The following is a 22,185-nucleotide window of genomic DNA, read 5'->3' on the forward strand; positions in this document are numbered from 1 at the left end:
TGCCCAATCAGCAAGCAGGGGGTGGAGAGAGGACACCATTGTAGTCCCTAACTGCAAGTGTTAAAACCTAACTGGTAGAACACTCTAAGCAGACACAGCATACAAGATACAGTCTTGGCATTCTAATTATGTTTCATACACTGATCCTGATAAAGTTGCCATCATCATTCCACAAAATGTGTTGATGATGTTGTCAATTGATGCATGCCAAATTTGTACTTACAATTGATATGAATACCACACAACTTCTTCTATAACTGCAGGTACCTCCACTGATTTCACTTCAATATTTGGGGGGCTAAATTTCTCACTACAACTGGCTATGTTGAATGGGAGAGCTGTGCAAATCTCAGGAATGGATGGACAAAAGTGAAATCCTAAAGAACAGGTAAACAATTCTCCCCCCCTACTAAGCTACTGTGATCTGACAGTTCTCAGAATACCGTAACAGTCCTGGATTGAGATGTTACCAAACGTTTCTGACAAGCTCCTTTGACAAAATGCAATTGAACAATCGGTTTCTGTCGAACAGAGCATGCCCACAGGGCCACAGACTGCTCAAACCTCCTCCAAGCCAGCAGGAATCAGCTTCAATTTGAACAGTGTATGGTCAGCATAAATCAGGCCCTTTGACTTTATCACAGTTGCACTAACTTCTGGATAGCATTAGACGTTTACTGACCTATTTTACTTGTTGCCTGGAATTGCTCTTTAAAAAACACGAACTTTGGAGTTGCGCTATAAAAACAAAACACTTTATTTATAGCCTCCTCTGTGCCTTTTTATGAGTTCAGAGCTCAGTCTAGGTGTGTCTTTCCAATTGTGCGGCAAAGTTTGACCTTTTCCCAAAGTGAAATATTATGCTATTGGGTCCTACGCTCGTACTGTACATCCCTGCATTTCTGCTGAACTGCTCGAAAACAGCGCCGGCTTAAAATGATATAAAAGAAAAAGGAAAAATACGACTGAAAATACACTCTCTCTTTTTTTGCCTAGTTGACAAGAATCTATACATTAATTATGTAGATTTACCAAACACGGTGCAGAAAAGATTATTTTGCATGTATTTGTTTTTAACAGTGTTATAGCTTTGATATCACAGACTTTTAGGCAAATGTATGTCAATATGTTAGCATACATCTGCATGTATTTGCAAACACGTGATGCTGGTTAAAAATATTTTTTTTTGTCTTTTTTTTTTTTTTTAATTTTCGATACAGTAAGGAAGGGCTAGAACCCCTGTCAGGTTTTTTTGCTACCTGAATGGCTGGCAAGATTCATCCTCTTTATTTGTCCTGGTGTCCATTGTCACCAGAACTGAATGTGTGGGAAAATCCAAAATGTTAAGTTGTCACTGGAGCTTAAAACAGAACTTCGCCCTACATGGGAAGTTCCGCTTTTAAGGATCCTACCTCTAACATGATTGGAGGTTTATTTTTTTGGGGGGGTGAGCAAGTACCTAGTTTTGGCAGGTACCCATGCCCACTTCTGCTGGAATCGCCTAGGCGATTGAAGTTCTCCCCCTCCCGGCCTGCAACCTCTTGGAAGACATCACAGGTCCCAAGAGGCAGCGGGACCATTCACGACTCACAGATGTGCAGAGGAAATCAGGCTGTGAGCATGCTGGGGACCCAAAGACCAGCAAAAGAACTTGCCTGGGAAAGGATGATGCTGGATCCAAGGCCAGCTAAGTGTCCTTTTATTAAAAGTGAGCAGCTGCAAGATTTTTAGCTGCTACAATTGTTTTTCTAGAAACTGAAGATCCTCTTTCATTTGTCTAATAGTGGCACTTGTTTTGGGGACAACTGTTTAAGAGAAAGGCTCAGGTCATGAGTCAAGAGACCTAGTGCCCAACCTGTGGCCTGAGAGCTGCATGTGGCCCTTTGGCACTGTTTGTGTGATCTTCGGGGCCCCCTTCAGACACTAATCTATGTTTCCCTTATGCCCTGTTATAGCAGTGATCTCTAGCTGTTTTGTGTAATTTATCTCCTGTATATGACTCTCATGACGCTTGTCTCCAGTCTCCAACAACTCCTATGCCACATTTACAGGCTCTGAAAGTCTCCTGCAGCATATCCACGGTCTCTGACCATCTCTTGTATCATGTCCACAGTCTCTGACCATCTCTTGTATCATGCCTTTAGTCTCCGAACATCTCTTGTATCATGTCCATAGTCTCTGATCATCTCTTGTATCATGTCTATATTCTCTGACCATCTCTTGTATAATGTGCAAAGTTTATGATTATCTCATATATCATGTCCATTAGTCTCTGACCATCTCTTCTCTCATGTCAACAGACTCTAACAATCTCTTGCATCATGTTCAAAGTCTCTGACCATCTTTTGTATCATGTCCGCAGTCTCTGACCTTTTTTTGTATCATGTGTGCAGTCTCTGACCATGTCTTGTATCATGCCTATAGTCTCAGAACATCTCTTGTACCACGTCCATAGTCTCTGACCATGTCTTGTATCATGTCTATAGTCCCTGACCATCTTTTGTATCATGTTCAAAGTTTATGATTATCTCTTATATCATGCCCATAGTCTCATACATTCTCTTGTATCATGCCAGCAGTCTCTGACCATCTCTTGTATCATGCCCATAGTCTCTGACCATTTCTTGTATCATGACCATTAGTCTCTGACCATCTCCTCTGTTATGTCAACAGACTCTAACAATCTGTTGGGAGTCACACCTGAAGCCCCAATATCAACAAAGCTGACCACCACTGGTTTAGACAGTCATTGGTCTGGGAATTTCAAATTCTATTTTGAATGTTCAGAGACGAGCATAACTGACTCACTCAGCTCCCACACCCAGCTCCATCACTCCTTGCTTGCTGAACATAACTGACATTCCTAATCATGGGTTCAAATTGACTATTATTATTATTATACAGGATTTATATAGCGTCAACGGTTTACTCAGCGCTTTACATTATAGAATATCTTTTTTGACTGTAGTGACTAGCAAAATCAAAGTATGGAAAGTATTTTTTTTGAACGAACAAAATTCTAAATGTGAGTGTGGTTTTCATTTGGGAAAATATGTACTTATTGTAATATGCATGGCATGTGCATCCTGAAAGCGAGCATAGAATTCAAAACAATGGCATGATCATTGAATTACATCTTTTAGGGTTTTCATACAAAATTTGTCAAGTCCACAATGGTGCCATTGAATGGCCTGATGGATTATTTTTCAGATTTATTTCTATATTTCCATAACAAATGATTCTGCTGGTATATTACCACTGTTTCTTGGGCCGGGAACTATGTCTACAGTCCTCACCATTGCTCGATCAATGAGGTCCTCAATGCTGAGAAATACAGGCAGATACTTATCTATCATGCCATACCATCAGGGAGATGTGTAACTGACCCCAGATTTATTCTGCAGCAGGACGACTCCCATCATACAGCCAAAGTCATTAAGAACTACCCTTAGTGTAAAGAAGAACAAGAAGTCCTGAAAGAAATGGTCTGGCCCCAACAGAGCCCTGATCTCAACATCATGGAGTCTCTCAGGGATTCCATGAAGAGACAGAAGGATCTAAGACAGCCTACATCCTCAGAAGATGTCTGGAACAACCTACCTGTCGAGTTCCTTCAAAACGGTGTATAAGTGTACCTAGAAGAACTGATGCTGGTTTGAAGCCAAGGGGTGGTCATGCCAAGTGTTGATTTGACTTAGATTTTTCTTCTGGTTGCTCACTATCCATTTTGAAAATTGATTAAAAAAAACAAGTAAAATATATATTTTTGAAAGCATCCTTACTTTACAGCATTTTGACACCTGACTAACACTGTTGCACAGTACTGTATATTTCAAATATATATATATATATATATATATATATATATATGTATTTATCCTCTACCTTATACCTTTATACCAACCTCAGTAGGAAGTCTAGCAGGGTGACCAGATCAGCTTTGATTCTTGTGCTTGTTGTCAATGCGTTTGAGATTGAAGAGTCTGTTGGCCACAATTGACTGTGACAATTAGGAAATGATCAGAGTCTTAGAGTACAGCTCTTACAGGATAATTTACATGTCAGTTTGCTGAATTAAAAAAAAAAATCAATGATTTTTTTTTCCTTTCTAGCCTTGTAAACTGCAATTTGTGTTCTTGTAAGGGAAAAAAAACCTGGCAGCGGAGTTAAAATTCCAATTACCATTTGAAAAGGAGCAATCATAATATGACCACTGCTGAGCCTATTGTCCAGTGAAAACGCTGATTTGCAGTCAATGAGGGAATGAGTGAGACTGACGCTAAATAGAATCTTGTTGGTAGAAACTCCCCCTTTGCGTGGTGTTCTATTATCCTGCATGGATTGTTACATACCTTACGTTTCTCATTGACTGTAGTTCTAATACTGACACTGTCTGCCGGAAGACTTCGCCTTATGAAAAGCAAATATACAGTATATACTATGCCGAAGGGAGCAGACAGGAGCTGCGCAACTGCTTGATAGCCTCTTCTATAAAGTCTTTTTTTAACACTTTATAAATGAGAAGACTTTTATAGTTTGGGTTAGAATAGGGAATAGCTAAAGCCAAACTCAAGCCTTACCTTTGGTCTTGCAGAGTTGTATAGACTCTTCTGTTCAGAAATTACTTAAAGTGGAGTTCCACTCACACTGTAAAAAAATAAAAGTTAGCAGCTACAAAAACTGTAGCTGCTGACTTTTTAAAAACAGCCACTTACCTGTCCCATGATCCCGCGGTGTACTCACCACAGCCCATTTCACCAGCCGTCTGGTGTTCCAGGTGCCGGCATCTTCAGTGTGGGCACTTGGCTGTGACAGCTTGCGGCTTCACAGCCGGGTGCCCACTTCCTGAATGGCCCTGTAGTCTTCTAGGACATGTCACGTGTCCCAGAAGACTACGGGGAGGGAGGGTAGGAGGACACTTCCGCTTCCGATCGCCTAGGTGATCGCAGCAGAAGTGGGAGCAGGTACCTGTCAATTTCGGGTACCCGCTCGCCAAAGGTGCCAATCCTTAATGGAGAGGAGGGGACCAGTCTTTAAAGCGAACGTTCCCTTTTGGGTGGAGCTCCGCTTTAATCTGATTTCACCGCACACTGTGAGCAAACTGTATTAGAAGTTGCAGAAAGTCAGATAAAGTCCACTTCATTTCCTGGCTAGAGGACATCAAGCATCATCCAGCTCTTTCCTCCACAGCCTCAGTGGGGTTCGTTTACTAAAACCAGAGAGTGCAAAATCTGATGCAGCTGTGCATGGTAGTCAGTCAGCTTGTTCAATTAAAGTGTTACTAAACCCAGGACTCTGCATTCACTATATCTGGTCTCCCATGGTGCACACAACATAGAAATGCAATTATTGTAGTAAATATAAACTGCTAAATACCTTTTCTCATCAGCAGTTAGAGCAGTCTTTTGACTTCTATCAGTGTCCAGCTGAGCACTGGTTAAAGATTGTAGGAGGAATTTTCATTCTGCTCTAGGAGGATGCAAAACCCCTGACATTTTCTGGACAGAACTGATTGGCCCTGTGCTGATCACATGCACTCTCCCAAGAAAAAAACCTCTCTAGCAATACAAACCAAACTGAAAATGTCCAGTGTCTCCACATGATATGCCTTATCAGGAGATAAGAGGGGGACACTGGAAGAAGGGGAGGATGAGAGAAGACAGGATCAAACATCCTTTTTACACAATGCAGAGGAATAACCCCTTAGGTTCCACAGTAAGTATAGCAAGCATGCTTTACTGCATATATAAGGCTGATTTTACTGTTGTGGGTTTAGTAAAAGCACATCATGTATGTTGTGTTAAATCAAATGCTTATTAATATGGTTGCTTTGCAAAGCACAGGTTTTGTTATTGGGGATAGAGTTATTTATGTTTTTTAGGGAACATCTAGACATGTTATTTGTGCCTAAGCATTATCCTTTTGTCTTGATATGCTGCTGAAAAATAGCAGTGCACTTCTTGTGCCTTCAGCCTCATACCTGTGTATCTGCAGCGTGAAATCATATAAGGCATTGCTGCTTCTGACTACCAGTCTCACAAGTGTTTAAAGAGATTCGATGAAGCCACTACTGTGCTACTCACTGTTTTCCTTGCTGGAGACAAAGCTGTACCTGAAGATTTGCAGTGCAAGGATCTCCCTGCTTCCACTTTCTTCATTCTGTGATTATATGCTTCCTCCAGCACTCCTAGTGCTTCTTAAATATTCCCCCACCAGTATCAGATCACCAGTCATCAGAGCAAGAAGCTCTGATATTAGGAAATTAGATCCCTGCCTCTACCGAGATGGCTGACTTCACACAGAGACACAATGCAGAACAAGGCATGGTAAGTCAGCGACAGGGAATGATGAGCTGCAGGACGCCTGTGAGCAATGATTGGTCCGCTGTCCTCTTGCCTTTTTTGAGACCAGCATCCACAGACTAGGTCTTCTTTAATTGCTAAAGTTGAAGAATTAGGGCCTTGAGGTTTCCATGTTGCTATCAAGTGCAATTATAAGCCAGCTTCTTTTGTCTCTCAGAGACACCAGTCAGGAGATATCATCAATAAATTCCCATTCTTGACTTCTATGGCCTTGTGATGGCATCACTTGCTGGATTTTCCATAATACGAGGGTGTACCAAAAGTGATGTTAAAGCGGACGTACCTTTTTTATTACCTTACATAGGTCATTCAGATTTCACAAGTTGGTATAGTCATTCTACTTCTAAAGTAACTCATCTTCCTTTTCATTCCAGGTAAATAATGGATTCCAAGCAGAAGCAATGTGCCGCCTTTGAGTTCTTGATGAAGCATGGGTGCAGGCTGTTTGACATCCACAGAAGGATACAGAATGTTTATGAAGATGACATCATTGACAAGAGTCACCAATGGCTACACATTGCTCTTGTCAATGGTGTCATTTCTGTAAACATTCTGTATCCTTGTGTGGGTTTCGAGCAGCTTGTACCCTTCCTTTTTTAAAGTGGAATTCCAGCTGAATTAATAAAAAATAAGTCATCAGCTACAAAACCTGTAGCTGCTGACTTTTGAAATACAGACACTTACCTGTCCCTCAGTCCAGCGGTGTCCTCACCACGGCTGGTTTCACCGGACATCTTCTGTCCCCGGAACCGGCATCTTCGGTGTTGGCATCCGGCTGTGACAGCTTGCAGGTTCACAGCCGGGTACCCACTGTGCATGCGCGAGTAGCACAGCACTTTGTGAATGGTCCAATAGTCTTCTGGGACCTGTCACATGTCCCAGAGGACTACTGGGAGGGAGGTCAACTTCTGCTTCCAATTGTCTTAGGCGATCGCACCGGAAATGTGGGAGAGGGTACCTGTCAAACTCAGGTACCCGCTCCCCAAAGGTACCAATCCTTAATGGCGAGTGGAGGACAAAGCTTTAAAGGAGAACATCCCTTTTGGGTGGAGCTCCACTTTAGGAACTCAGTAACTGCATGTTTTTGCTTGGAATCCATTATTTATCTGCAATGAAAAAGAAGAAGAGCTACTATAGAGAAAGAGTTACTCTTCCAACATGTGACATTTGAACGATCTATGTAAGTTAATATAAAGTTATGCTCACTTTAGCATGACTTTCAGTACAGCCCTCGTATAATGTTACTAAACAATGGGTAGCCCAGCTGCATAAAAGTGACATCTTTGCTATGGCTTTGCGGGTGGGGACAGACACAATCTAGAAAAGTAGGACTTTAAAGTGGTTGTAAACTTCAGACACAAAAAGCATATCCCTCTATAGTGTGTGCTTGCCTCAATCCAGAACACTAAGTGTCATTTATGTCCACTGCTTCGTTCCTCTGCTATCAAAATGAGTCGCTTCTGACACGTTTTCCTGACACCAAGAGAAAAATGGTGACAGGGGAGGGAGCTCCAGCTGATTGACAGCCTCAGCTCTGTTCCTGTGTGCTGTGTGAAGTAGGGTGTGTCCCTTCCTTCCAATCAGCTCTCAGAGCTCTCATCACTGATGTAACTTCAGATTCCCCACCCCCCTTAATTTCAGAGCTGAGAGATCCTGTGTAAATTCTGTACTTTGAATGGCTGTAGGGGATGGCAACAGATAAACAGGTACAACTTATGTAGATGGATTTGTTTCATCTCTGTGTATCACCTGAAGCCAGTCACTTCACTGGGAATATGTAAGGGTTTACAACCACTTTAATGGAGAAGATCTTGATTTCCAATAGAAAAATAACATTTTACAGGAAGATGCTTCTGTGTGACTGATTTCCTTCTGATGTTCCCTTACAGATCGTGAGAAAACTGATTGTGAAATTGCGCTATTAAATTTTGGTTTCAGAGAAATGAATCTTCTCAGGCTTTTGTAACCCCTCGAGCACCAAAGGAACTGGCATTGCATTGGCAGGAATTTGTTTTTCTGCTTCTTTTTTCTCTCCTGAGATTTGTAATGGCTGCTAATGGCGTTTTAATTGCTTTAGAATTTTATAGCGTGTGTGTCAGGTCATATTTACCATAAGGCACTTGTGGGCCTGTGCCCAGGATTGCAGGGTAACAGGGGACACAACTGAAGCACAAAAAGTATCATTTGTTTTAATTACTTTATTAATTTTTTATTGTTTGCCTGCCTTGGAACAGTTCTGGGTAAATCTAGCAGCAGGGCTAAAAGGGAACAAGGTGAAGGGCCTGCTGAGAGGAGTCTCAAGGCTCACTGTGAGAGGAATGAGATCACTTTTCCAGTGGGTTAGCTGAAAATGTATTGTTTCTAAGGCAGGTTTTAGATTTGGACCTATCTCAGTTCCTACCTTTTCAATAGCTCTCTGAGATTGCCTCCTCAAGGGTGCCCACACACTTGGTGGCTTCAAGACATTTTATTTCCCTGCAGCAAAACTGTGATGACCATGTTCAAGAGACACATGGTGCAGTGTCAATTTTGTAAATTGTAAATGTATCCACTTTATTGGGATTGAGGGGGTCAGCCCGAGCCCTCTTTGAAATAAAGGCCTAGTTGCACCTGTGACCAAGTTCCCTTTGTCAAAACAACCTACTAGAGGTCTTGGCACTGCCAAGGCTCACTGTGAGAAAGCTGAGATCACCTTGCCAGTGGCATATCGGAAAATATACTGTCCTTGAGGCAGGTTTTGGATCTGGCTTATCATAGTATCACACTTCCAATAGCTCTCTGCCTCCCAGAAGAGTTCTCGCATACTTAGTCCCCCCAATCATTTTATTGCCCCAAAGCCAACCTTGGTCCTGACACTGTCATAGCCAATAAAAGCTGGCACTAGAGGTCCTGGCACTGCCAAGGCTCACTGTGAGAGAGATGAGATCACCTTGCCTGTGGCATATCGGAACATATACTGTCCTTGACTCAGGTTTTGGATCTGGAAAAGCAAAACTTGGTCCTGGTCATGGCCATTAAAAGCTGGCACTCTTTTGCTGTGTTCTCAAAGAGATAGGTAATCCATTGGACAGAAGATCCATTCAGAACATCTAAAGAAGCAGGGTAGAACCAGGGGCTCAGGTTCATAAATCTCACTGCTAGAGTTTGCTAAACCACACATTATAATTAGATGTACCATCTCCTTTAAATCCACCAACAACTATGTAGCAAGATCATCTGTTATAATAGTTCCAGAAGTGATCTCTGTGATGTAGGAGTGCTGAACTTTATGGAGATGCGTTATAATGCAATGGGTGGTTTACGGTCCTAAAGGCTGCTCAATAGCAACTGTAGGGTCTTGCTGGACCCCCAGAGGAGTTTATTGACACTTTGAAAGGATGGGAGAACCACACCAGCTTGTATAGACCTTTATTTTGTAACAAACAACACATTTTGGGGGCTCAACACTCCCCTTCAATAGGGCTAAAAGAAACATAATGTAGGCACTTGGAGTGGAAAAGGCTTTTCCAATCCAAGTGCCTACATTATCTGGTTTTTCCAATCCAAGGCTTTTCCAATCCAAGTGCCTACATTATCTGGTTTTTCCAGTCCAAGGCTTTTCCAATCCAATTGCCTACATTATCTGGTGTTTCCAATCCAAGGCTTTTCCAATCCAAGTGCCTACATTATCTGGTGTTTCAAATCCAAGGCTTTTCCAATCCAAGTGCCTACATTATCTGGTTTTTCCAATCCAAGGCTTTTCCAATCCAAGTGCCTACATTATCTGGTTTTTCCAATCCAAGGCTTTTCCAATCCAAGTGCCTACATTATCTGGTTTTTCCAATCCAAGGCTTTTCCAATCCAAGTGCCTACATTATCTGTTTTTTCCAATCCAAGGCTTTTCCAATCCAAGTGCCTACATTATCTGGTTTTTCCAGTCCAAGGATTTTCCAATCCAAGTGCCTACATTATCTGGTGTTTCCAATCCAAGGCTTTTGCAGTCCAAGTGCCTATATCTGGTTTTTAGTCCCGATGAAGGGGTGTGTTGAGCCCATTGACTGTGCAAAATAACAATCTTTTAAAAGGTCTATACAAGTTGGTGTGGTGCTCCCATCCTTTCAAAACTAGAATAGTTCCAGAAGGCAAGGATTGGTTAGGAGAGCCTCACATTATAAAGTTTTGAGAAATTTAAAGGGGAATGTACAGTGATTTTTTTTACAATTAGATTGTAAAGTATATGGTCAGCTTAGGAAATCAATGGATGATTCAGATCCGTGCCAACCACACAAAATGAAATACCGGCTTTTAGCTGACATAAACTTTATAAAGGAAATTGTGCTTTGGCCATGCAGAACAAAGGAACATGTTCACTCCAATGCATTCCCCTACAGATACTGTACATTTTTATGTTCTTTTTGCTCTTCTGCTGCTTCATTCAGCATCCAGAAGTGAGAGAAAAGTCCAGTGCAAGATATGAGTTGCTGGAGTTGTACCTCACGGAGGACTATGGACTCTCCATATGACAGCACTGATTGGGCCAGCACCAGGGGTGGACTGACCATTTGGGAACTCGGGCACTGCCCGAGGGCCCGGGGTCAGAAGAGGGCCCCATGAGATGCCCCTGGTACCTTTCATAGGCTTTTTTGGGTGTGGTTTGAGTGTGGGCAAGGACACAGGGGCCCCATGATCCCCTATTGCCCGGGGACCCTATGAGTTGTCAGTCCGCCCCTGGCCAGCACTAGTACACAAAGTGAGTAAAGTGCTCCTTCATGCTCAGGAGTACCTGATATTTCCTTTGACTCCTGTGGCCAAGCAGGAAAGGAGAAGGGAGTGCAAAAAAAGCTGAGTGGGTGAATTAAAATCAACCTAGTTCTTTACCCTGAATGGTCAAAACACAGGTTTGCTTTAAAGTGTATGTCAAGGCAAAAAAAAAAAAACACATGAAGTACATCTCTGCAATTCATGCACATTTTCCATACCCTGAGGGTACAGAAAAATATCTGTGGATGTGCCTGAAATGCACACAGCTCCCAAATTCTTGTTGTGGGCTGACAATACACTGTGTTTTGTGGACTGAATGGTGTCAGCCCTGCCCTGTTCTCTTTCGCTAAAATTACTGAATCTTCCCAATGTCCACATCTACATAGCACAGAGACTAATTATTCTGTAGTCCAAGATAAGAAGTGCAAGGGCTAAAATTACTCTAATTTAGATACCACAGGAAGTGTGTAAATGACAAAATATTGCTTTCAATTTCCTGACAAGTTCAACAGGATTTATAGAATAGATATAACAAAACACTTCCAATAGTAAGCTGAGGTTGAATATGCTTATATTTGCCTTCTCTGTTTCTTCCCTATCAACATGCTCATTAAATTATTAAATAAAACTATTCCTTTTTCAATATATACCTAATTTTAAACCAAGTGATGTCATAGCTTGATCTCTGTGCATCTCTATGCAATGCAGGCAGATCATGCCTGGTGGAAGGGGCCGACAGGGAGCTGTACATAGCTTCCTGAAAACATCACAGCACCCTGCCTGAGTACTCCACTCAAATACCTTCAGCCCTGATGCAAACAGTGGTCTGATTCTAGGAAAGAGTTATGCAAATATCAACATGCCTTCATAGGTGGGTGTTTGTCAGGTTCAGGAAGGGGGGCGCTCGCTTGTTCCCCCCATTCCTGACCTGCCAGACTGCTTGCTCAGATAAGGGTCTGGTATGGATTTTTGGAGAGGGGGACACCCCCATGCCATTTTAAAAAAAAATGTTGGCGTGGGGATTCCCCTCAAAATCCACACCAGACCTGAAGGGCTTGGTATGGATGGGGGCTTCACACATTTTTAAAAATGTTTTTTAATTGCAATGTCGGCAACTCTTTTTACATTCAGCTGTCAATGGGGAACCCCACTGGCAGCTGAACCATTAAAGAATGTTTTTAGTAGTTGTGCGGTATCTTACTGCATACTCAGATGCGGTAAGATACTGCTTAATCCCTCTATTCGAAGTTCGTAATCAAACTTTTGTTAGGATTGAATGTTCGACTGCGAACTGAGCAAGGGGGTGTTCGGCCCATCACGAATGTGCAGTGTAATCAGGGTAATCCGTTTCAGTACAGAAGACAAGCCTGTACAACTGTGCAAGATCATACAGTATGGTAAGGATGGAGCTGAACTTTAACACACTAAAAGGGAGCAAATAAGAGCAGTTCATAGTTAGTGTTTTCTAACACTTTCGTGTAAAATAAACCATAACTGATTTCAGTAGCTGCAGGCACTCTGGAAAAATTAATCTTAAATGTTTGCAGCAGAAACTTCTCAGTTTTATTTTCACTTTCTCTCTGTAGCTCAGATCTCCTCCCAGCAGTGACTTGGCATCCTGCCAGCCTTCTAATATGTAATCTGAAGAAAGAAACAAGATAGAATTGCTAAAGCCCAATAGAGTCACTGCTTCTCTGGTTGAATTTGAATATGAATTGCTCCACAGTGCCTGCTGCCACAGAGGTCAATGGGGGCTTATTTTACAATATATTTACTGCTTGTTACAAATATTTAAATATATAAACACCATAGCCTGGCCACAGTTCTACTTTCTGGCAAGAAAAGTGAAGTACTTGCACATCTGAGAATTGGATGATTTATTTTTTTTTAAGAAAGAGAAATGGATGTTTACAAGTAGAACGATGGGAGATGCAAACCTCTGGCATAAGCTTATCTGCAGGGAACAAATACAGTTGCAAGAAAAAGTATGTGAACCCCTTGGGATTACGTGGAGTTTTGTATGAATTGGGCATAAAATGTGCTCTGAACGTCATCTAAGTCACAACAATAGACGAACACAGTCTGCTGAACATAATACTACACAAACATTAGATGTTGCCATGGTTTAATTGCACATAACATGTAAACATTCACAGTGCAGGGAGGAAAAAGTATGTGAACCTTTGGACTTAATAACTGGTTGACCCTCCTTTGGCAGCAATAACCTCAATCAAACGTTTCCTGTAGTTGCAGATCAGACCTGCACAACGATCTGGAGTAATTTTGGACCACTCCTCTTCACAAAACTGTTTCAGTGTAGCAATATTCTTGGGATGTCTGGTGTGAATCGCTCTCTTAAGGTCATGCCACAGCATTTCAATCGGGTTGAGGTCAGGACTCTGACTGGGCCACTCCAGAAGGCGTATTCTGTGCTGTTGCAGCCATTGTTTTGTTGAATTACTTGTATGCTTTGGGTCATTGTCCTGTTGCATCCCCCATCCTCTGCGGAGCTTCAGTTGGCGGACAGATGGTCGTACGTTTTCCTGCAAAATGTCTTGATAAACTCTGGAATTCATTTTCCCATCAATGACAACAATCCGTCCAGGCCCTGAGGCAGCAAAGCAGCCCCAAACCATGATGCTCCCTCCGCCATGTTTTACAGTGGGGATGAGGTTTTGATGTTGGTGTGCTGTGCCTTTTTTTCTCCACACATAGTGTTGTGTGTTCTTCCCAAACAACTCAATCTTGGTTTCATCTGTCCACAGTATATTTTGCCAGTAGTGCTGTGGAACATCCAGGTGCTCTTTTGCAAACTTCAAACGTGCTGCAATATTCTTTTTGGACAGCAATGGCTTCCTCCGTGGTGTCCTCCCACGTACTCCATTCTTGTTTAATGTTTTCCTTATTGTAGATGTGTCAACAAAAATGTTAGCATGTGCCAGAGATTTCTGTAGGTCTTTAGCTGACACTCTGGGGTTCTTCTTTACCTCCTGCAGCATTCTGCGCTGTGCTCTTGCAGTCATTTTTACAGGACGACCACGCCTAGGGAGAGTAGCAACAGTGCTAAACTTTCTCCATTTGTAGACAGTCTGTCTTACCGTGGACACATGAACATCAAGGCTTTTGGAGATACTTTTGTAACCCTTTTCAGCTTCATGCAAGTCAACAATTCTTGATCGTAGGTCTTCTGAGAGCTCTTTTTTGCGAGGCATGGTTCACATCAGACAGTGCTTCTTGAAACCAGTAAACCTAAAACAGGTGTGTGTTTTTTAAGGGCAGGACAGCTGTCAGCAACACATTCAATATCATCACACTGATTGGAGTCAAGGTTGGCTCATCCCTGGCTCCAATTAGCTCTAGGAGAAGTCATTAAGCTAGGGCCTCACATACTTTTTCCTCCCTGCACTGTGAATGTTTACATGTTATATGCAATTAAACCATGGCAACATCTAATGTTTGTGTAGTATTATGTTCAGCAGACTGTGTTCTTCTATTGTTGTGACTTAGATGACGTTCAGAGCACATTTTATGCCCAATTCATGCAAAACTCCACGTAATCCCAAGGTGTTCACATACTTTTTCTTGCAACTGTAAATTGGATAAGGCTTTATCCTTCAAAGTCATTGAGAAGGACAACATATATGAGATGGTCTCTCAAAAGCATTTGAGAATCCCTCTCACTAAGTGTTGGGTACCCCTAGCCTGTGCTGCCCTTAGACACAGGTCTACAACGCCTAAAGCTAATTCTTGCTCTGAGACTTCTTGTCTCTTCTGGCAGGTAGCAGAATGTTGAGAATGTAACAAATACTTTGAAGAAGAGTTCCAACAAACTCTTTATGAATGCTGAAGTTGAAATTATATTTTTAATATCAGGTCCTCTAAATATAGGATCACAAAACAGCTTCCATGTAGAATTATGCCTAAACGTCTCTCTCCTCATCAGACTTGAGAAACCCCACGAATCGAAATGAAGCGCATATTTCAACCAATAAAAGCCTAATAGCTTGAGAAGGTGTGGATCCGTGACACATACTAAGAGCCATTTAAAGACAAAATGTGTGCTATTAATCAGCTGAGCTGCCCAATATGTGCAGATTAGCCGAAGCTACGCGTTCTTTATCAGATCAGTCAATCCCTTCACATGGATTAGCATAAAATGTTTAGCCAACAAATTCTCACCTAATGTTGTTGGAAGAGATCTATGGCTTCTTCTATCTGGCGTCACAATTATTAGACAAATATTTCATGTTTAGGAAAAAAAAGAAGCAACGCTGAACGAATGTATGAGAGTATGTGTATTTCCAAGTTGTCAGCCTGCCCTCTTGAATGGGTTTGTATTCTCTATGCTAAGCCTTGCTAAGCAGTTTTGGCATCTATACTATAATGCAAATGACATAAGGTTCTTATCGTATAAGCAGAACCCCCCTACTATTCAAATGTGTTTAGGATCATTTTGGGGCTGTCACTGCTGCAGGCTAGATAGGGCCGGGGTCATGTGACATGACAACGGCCATCAGGATGACAATATCAATTAAAATATAGAATCACTTTAAACAGTGTGCAAGGTACACACATAGTGTTTTCACAAACCTAGGATAACCAATCAACTTTTGTTTTCCTTGGCAGGTTTGCACCTGGTATAAATGGCATGGAGCATTACAAAAAGGTTTTACTTAAAGTCATGTCCACTCAAAAGTGATATATCTGTTTTTGGTGGAGGCAATGGCTGAGTAACAAGTTGGCTGCTTACTGTATTTCTTGTGGAGACTCCAATGACATCGTCCTACCTTGCAATATTGAGTGTTCCCACCTAGCCAGGACTGTTGAGTGCATCTGTGTACCTTTATGTATTGAGCATTCCCACCCACATTAGGGTATTGAGCATTCATACCCACTTAGCAGTAATGAGTGTTCCCACTCATATTGGTGTGCTTGGTGTTTTCACTCACTTTTGTGGTGTTGAGTATTTCTAGCCACCTTAAAGAGCTAAGTGTTCCTGCCCACCTTTGGATTATTGAGTGTTCCCACCAATATTGGACTGCTGAGAGTTTCCAGCTACATTGGTGCGTTGAGTGTTCCCACCCATATTGGATTGCTCATAGTTTCTACCCACTTTGGTGTGTTGAGTGCTCCCACCAATATTGGACTGCTGAGAGTTTCCAACTACTTTGGTGTGTTGAGTGTTCCCACCCATATTGGATTGCTGAGTCCTGCCCCCCCTTTGGTGTGTTGAGTGTTCCCACACATATTGGACTGCTAAGAGTTTCCAGATACATTTGTGTGTTGAGTGTTCCCACCCATATTGGATTGCTCATAGTTTCTACCCACTTTGGTGTGTTGAGTGCTCCCACCAATATTGGACTGCTGAGAGTTTCCAATACTTTGGTGTGTTGAATGGAGGAAAGCAATGACAGCCCCTGTGTTTCTCTTGTAACAGTTTTTTAATCAGAAAAGTTAATCAGAAAATTGAAGAGAAGCAATGGGCCAGACTATGTCGTTCCATATAAAATGAGAAAGTGTATATACTGTATATATATTTATACACTATATTTCCAAATGTATTGGGGCACCTGCCTTTACACACACATGAACTTTATTGGCATCCCAGTCTTAGTCCATTAGTCAGTAGGGTTCAATATTGAGTTGGCCCACCCTTTGCAGCTATAATAGCTTCAACTCTTCTGGAAATGTTGTCCACAAGGTGTAGGAGTGTATCTATGGAAATGTTTGACCATTCTTCCAGAATCGCATTTGTGAGGTCAGGCACTGATGTTGGATGAGAAGGCCTGGCTCGCAGTCTCTGCTCTAATTCGTCCCAAAAGATGTTCTATCGGGTTGAGGTCAGGACTCTGTGCAGGCCAGTCAACTTTCTCCACCCCAAACTCGCTCATCTATGTTGCTATGGATCTTGCCTTGTGCACCGATGCGCAGTCATGTTGGAACAGGAAAGGCCATCCTCAAACTGTGCCCACAAAGTTGGGAGCATGAAATTGTCCAAAATGTCTTGGTATGCTGACACCTTAAGAGTTCCCTTCACTGGAACTAAGGGGCCAAGCCCAATCCCTGAAAAACAACCTCACACCATAAGCCCCCCTCCACCATGTGTTATTTGTCACTCCAGAGAACACGTCTATACTGCTCACCAAGTGTAATGCAAAGCGTTGGATGCAGTGGTGTAAAGCAAGACCCCACTGCTCCAGAGTCCAGTGGCGACGTGCTTTACACCACTGCATCCGATGCTTTGCATTGCATTTGGTGATGTAAGGCTTGGATGCAGCTGCTCATTCCATGAAGCTCTCTACAAACTGTTGTTGTGCTAATCTGAAGGCCACATGAAGGTCTTTAGCTATTGACAGTTGGCGACTTCTGTGCACTGTGCACTTCAGCATGTGCTAACCTCTCTCTGTTATTTTACATGGCCCAACCACTTCGTGGCTGAGTTGCTGTTGTTCCCAGTTGCACTTTGTTGTAATAACACTGACAGTTGACAGTGGAATATTTGGTAGCAAGGAAATTTTACAGATGGACTTATTGCACAGGTGGCAACCTATCTCGGTACCACGCTAGAACTCACTTGAGCTTCTGAGAGCGACCCATTCTTTCACAAATGTTTGTAGAAGCAGTCTGCATGCCCAGGTGCTTGATTTTATACACCTGTGGCCATGGAGGTGATTGAAACACCAGAATCCAATGATTTGGAGGGGTGTCCCAATACTTTAGGCAATATAGTGTATATATGTATTTCATCTGCATCTGTTGATTCTGCCTTATGTTTATAGTAGCATTCCCCAAAGAACAGCCTAAGGCTGTAGACTGGCCCTTGCAGTGAGAAGGCCCTGTATGTCTGTATGTACACCAAAGCTGGGAGCGGCATATTGAGAAAGGAGCAACAAGCCTTCCACTGACACTGGCACATTTCCACTCTCTGACCACTTACACTGATGCACCATTCCTTCCTCTGACACAATGACATCACCTATCTTGCTGAAACACAGGGACACCTTTTTTCCCATTGACCATTAACACAGGGTCACCATTCCACCCCCTGACCACTGACACAGGGGCACCATTCCTCCCATTGATCACTGACACAGGGTCACCATTTGTCCCACTGACCACTGACACAGAGTCACCATTTCTCCCACTGACCACTGACACAGGGTCACCATTTGTCCCACTGACCACTGACACAGGGTCACCATTTCTCCCACTGACACAGGGTCACCATTTGTCCCACTGACACAGGGGCACCATTTGTCCCACTGACCACTGACACAGGGTCACCATTTCTTCCATTGACACAGTGGCACCACTCATTCCATTGACCATTGACACAGGGTCACCTTTTCTCGCAGTGACACTGGGCCGTGATTCCTCCCAATAACCACTAATACAGGGGAAACTTTAACTTCGACTAATCAAAGATGTAGGAGCATTTTTCACAGACACAGGGGCATTTTTTAATTTTACAGGTACAGGGGCATATGTTTTTCTACTTTTAGGGATACAGGGGCATGTTGTACTCCCACTGATGCAGAGACATTTTTTACTCCCACTGACCTTTAATGCCGGGGCATTTTTGCTCCTACTGAGCACAGTCCAGCCCTCAATAAGTATGAGGGACAGTGAACTGTTTTTAAAATTTAGGGCCCCCAGTTTAAGGGAATACAAGTTAAAACAAAAGAGTGGCTTCCTTGGATTAAACAGATGCATTTCCCATACTTATTAGTATTAAATCTGAATATTGTCCGAAATCAGCCTGTACAGTAGATACTGGCCAACATTCGGCGCAGTTGTACAGGTCTTTGTTTGCCAGAAGCCAATCTCACGGCTGGCTTCTGTCGAACGAGCTTGCTGGAAAACCAGCAGCTGATCGGTGTCTGATCAGCGCTCTCAGCCAATGGCTGCGAGCACTGACCAATGTGTTCTGGTAGGGGGCGGTCCAACTGTCAGAACACAAGAGCGGGGAGATCACTGTACTGACATTGCATCATTAGTACAGAGACCTCCTTGTGAGTTACCCAATTTTATTTTGTTCAGCCCAGCTGTGTACACGGGGGGCCGAAAACGGTCATTTTGGCTGGAACAGGCTGACTTTCGGCCCATGTGTACAGTTCCCTGTCCGACAGAAGCCAGTCTCACAATTGGCTTCTGTTGATTGAGCATGCTGGAAAACCAGCATCCCATCAGCGCTTACAGCCAATGGCTGCAAGCGCTGATCAGTGTCTTCTGGTGTGTGTGTGTGGGGAGGGGGGAATCCCCCTTTCAGAACACAATAGCTCAGCAGGGAGATCACTAACTTTGGGGATATTTTAGTACAGCAATCCGTACATTTTTTCTCCATTCAGCCTGCTGGGTTAAACATGAAAAAAATTATAGTGTGTACCCAACTTATGTCTGGGTAAAAAAATGTACTCTACAAGTAAAAAACAATAACGATTGGTCCTGCTAGAAATCCAGTGACCTCCAATCTTACTGTTGTAAGCTGTAAACGCCATCAAGCCATCAATTCCTCTTTTGCACTGAATTTCCAAACAGAGTTGTCAGCCCTCTAATGGTATGGAGATAAGAGGAAGGGGAGTTGTTCTGTAGTCCAGCAATCAATAACTGGCCAGGGCTGCCAACACTGCTTGTATTTTCTGTACTGCAGTAGCACTACAATGTCAGCTTGAAGGCTTCATGCACATGGGCGCATTGAAGCAAATGAATACTGCCTATTTCTGGTACCAGGGACGTCTTGAAGTTGCATACAGCTGCCCATAGACATGAATGGGTATGCGGCTCTCCGCCATTATTAGTGTAAAGTAGGGCTTTTTTTTCTCAGAGAATAGGTGCAGGAACTCGCCCTTTCTAAACCTCCTCTTATTTCCCCCCCCCACCCTTCTCTGAGCAACGTCCCTTGTTTCCACCCCATACTCACCACCCTGTTCTGCCCCTTTTAGAGAATACAAGTATTATTTTGTGGCACTAAATCATTTGCAATTTGTTAATGATAACAAGAAAGCAGTAACATAGATCCCCTGCAGCCAGCAACAAGAAATCCCCCCAGTAACAATAGACCCCACCCCAGAAACAATAGATCCCCCATACAACAATAGACCTCCCAGCACAATGGACCCCACCCCAGAAACAATATATCCCCCACACAACAATAGACCCCCGAGCACAATGGACCCCACCCCAGCAACAATAGGTCCCCCCAACAATATACCCCACTTCAGCAACAATAGAGCCCCTGCAGCAACAATAGACCCCACACCAACAATAATAGATCCCCCACACAACAATGGACAACTCCCACAACAAAACTTCACCTCCAGCAGCAAAAGATCCACCACAGCATCATTAAAGCCCCAGCAACAACAACAGATCTCTCAGCAGCCAGCAACCTCTTCCTCGACAGTAGATCCCTACTGGCAACATAAGACCCCCCTAGCAACAATAGATTCCCTACCAGCAACAATAGACCCTCACACAAAAATAGACCCACACCAGTGACAATAGATCCCCCAGCAGCCAGCATCAGTAGATCCTCTAGCACACTCCACTCCCCTTGCCATTACATACATTCAGCGCTGGAGGTGCTGGAACTGGCTTCCCCCACGTTCCCACTGGTGTAAAGTAGCGCCTGCGCACAGATGTAATGTCCTGAATGCACATAACCTGCATTCAAAACTTTACGTCTGTACATGCGTTAATTTATGCTAACTGCCTTCATCCATTTGCACCTTGGGGCAGCTAGACACAGCTCCAGGAGATCCCAGGTTCCAGAAAAACACAGTGTTTTTATGATGCATGAGCAAATGTGCTCATGTGAATGCAGGGCTGCTGTTATAAACCACGGGGCCCTATACAGCCAACCTGAAAGGTCCCCCCTAAAAAAAATGTACAACTAGTTTACTATGCTTCAGTAATGAACGAACACAGTGAATGATTGGTATTGATCAATCATTGTGTTCATTCAGGTAAGAAAGGAGCTGGAAAATGTGACATATTTATTGGACCCTTCCCCCACTCTCCATCCTGAAGGATCCTATTGTGCGCTTGCAGCTGCCAGTGGAAAGGAAAGGAGGGAAGTCGGCAGCACTGGGAAAGGGGGGTGGGGCATACAAGGGGGCACACCAGGGGGGGGGGGTTGGGGCAGCAGCGGGAAACATATGGTGCACAGAGAGGTGTTGGGTGTGGTGGGGAGGGGGCAATTACTGAAACTGATCCCCTCTATCACTTTTCTCTCCACAGCACCTGAAAGTCAGCGGGAGGGAGAGGACAAGAAGCTGGCTACTGCAGAGAGAGCCATACAGGGGATCACTACCAATAATTGCCACCCCCACCATGCCGGTTGCCCTCCCTGCCCACATCTGACTCACCCAGCTGCCTGGGCCCCCCTGCTGGTCTGGGCCCTGTAAGGCAGGACTGGTGGTACCCCCTTATCCATGGTACCTAAAAGGTAAGTTAGGAGGTCACTGGATTTTGAGCAAATGGCCAATTATTTTTCTGTACTTGTAGTGTATTGTACGGCATAAAACGCTGGGAAATGTACACATATTGCAGAGATGTGCTAAATATGTTTTTCTTTTCATTTTGCTCAGGCACTTTAACAAATAATGACAAATTGAAACTGATTATGAACACTGTATTATTCTATTGAATGACGCTCCTGGTCACTCACTTGAAATGCGATCATAGAGAACACTTATTGGTGTTTAGACTTTCACCCACTGAAGGATGAAGCGTGACTGACATATTAGAGAGTCGATGGCCTTTATTTACCATTGACTAATAATAGCTTTCATTAAGTGCTCGTTCAGGGTTAGTGAAGTACAGCATTTTGCTACTATAGAACAAAGGCTGTATATCCCGATCACTGCATCTTCATACTGGGGGTTTACAACAGCCTTAGATAGCAACACAGACAGTTCATCTTTCAGATACTAATACAATTAATATCCATTCAGGTTTATTCTATACGGCGGTGCAAAATGTAATGACATACAAAGATCGGTAGCCCAAGTCAATGAGGTTTCACAGAACAATGAAGAAAGAATGATGATCGGTTATTAGAGATGAACAAGGTGGTTTCAAT

This window comes from Staurois parvus, unplaced genomic scaffold (genome assembly GCF_062004578.1).
Source record: "Staurois parvus isolate SC_StPar_1 unplaced genomic scaffold, SC_StPar_1.0 ptg000216l, whole genome shotgun sequence".
Lineage (NCBI taxonomy): Eukaryota > Metazoa > Chordata > Amphibia > Anura > Ranidae > Staurois > Staurois parvus.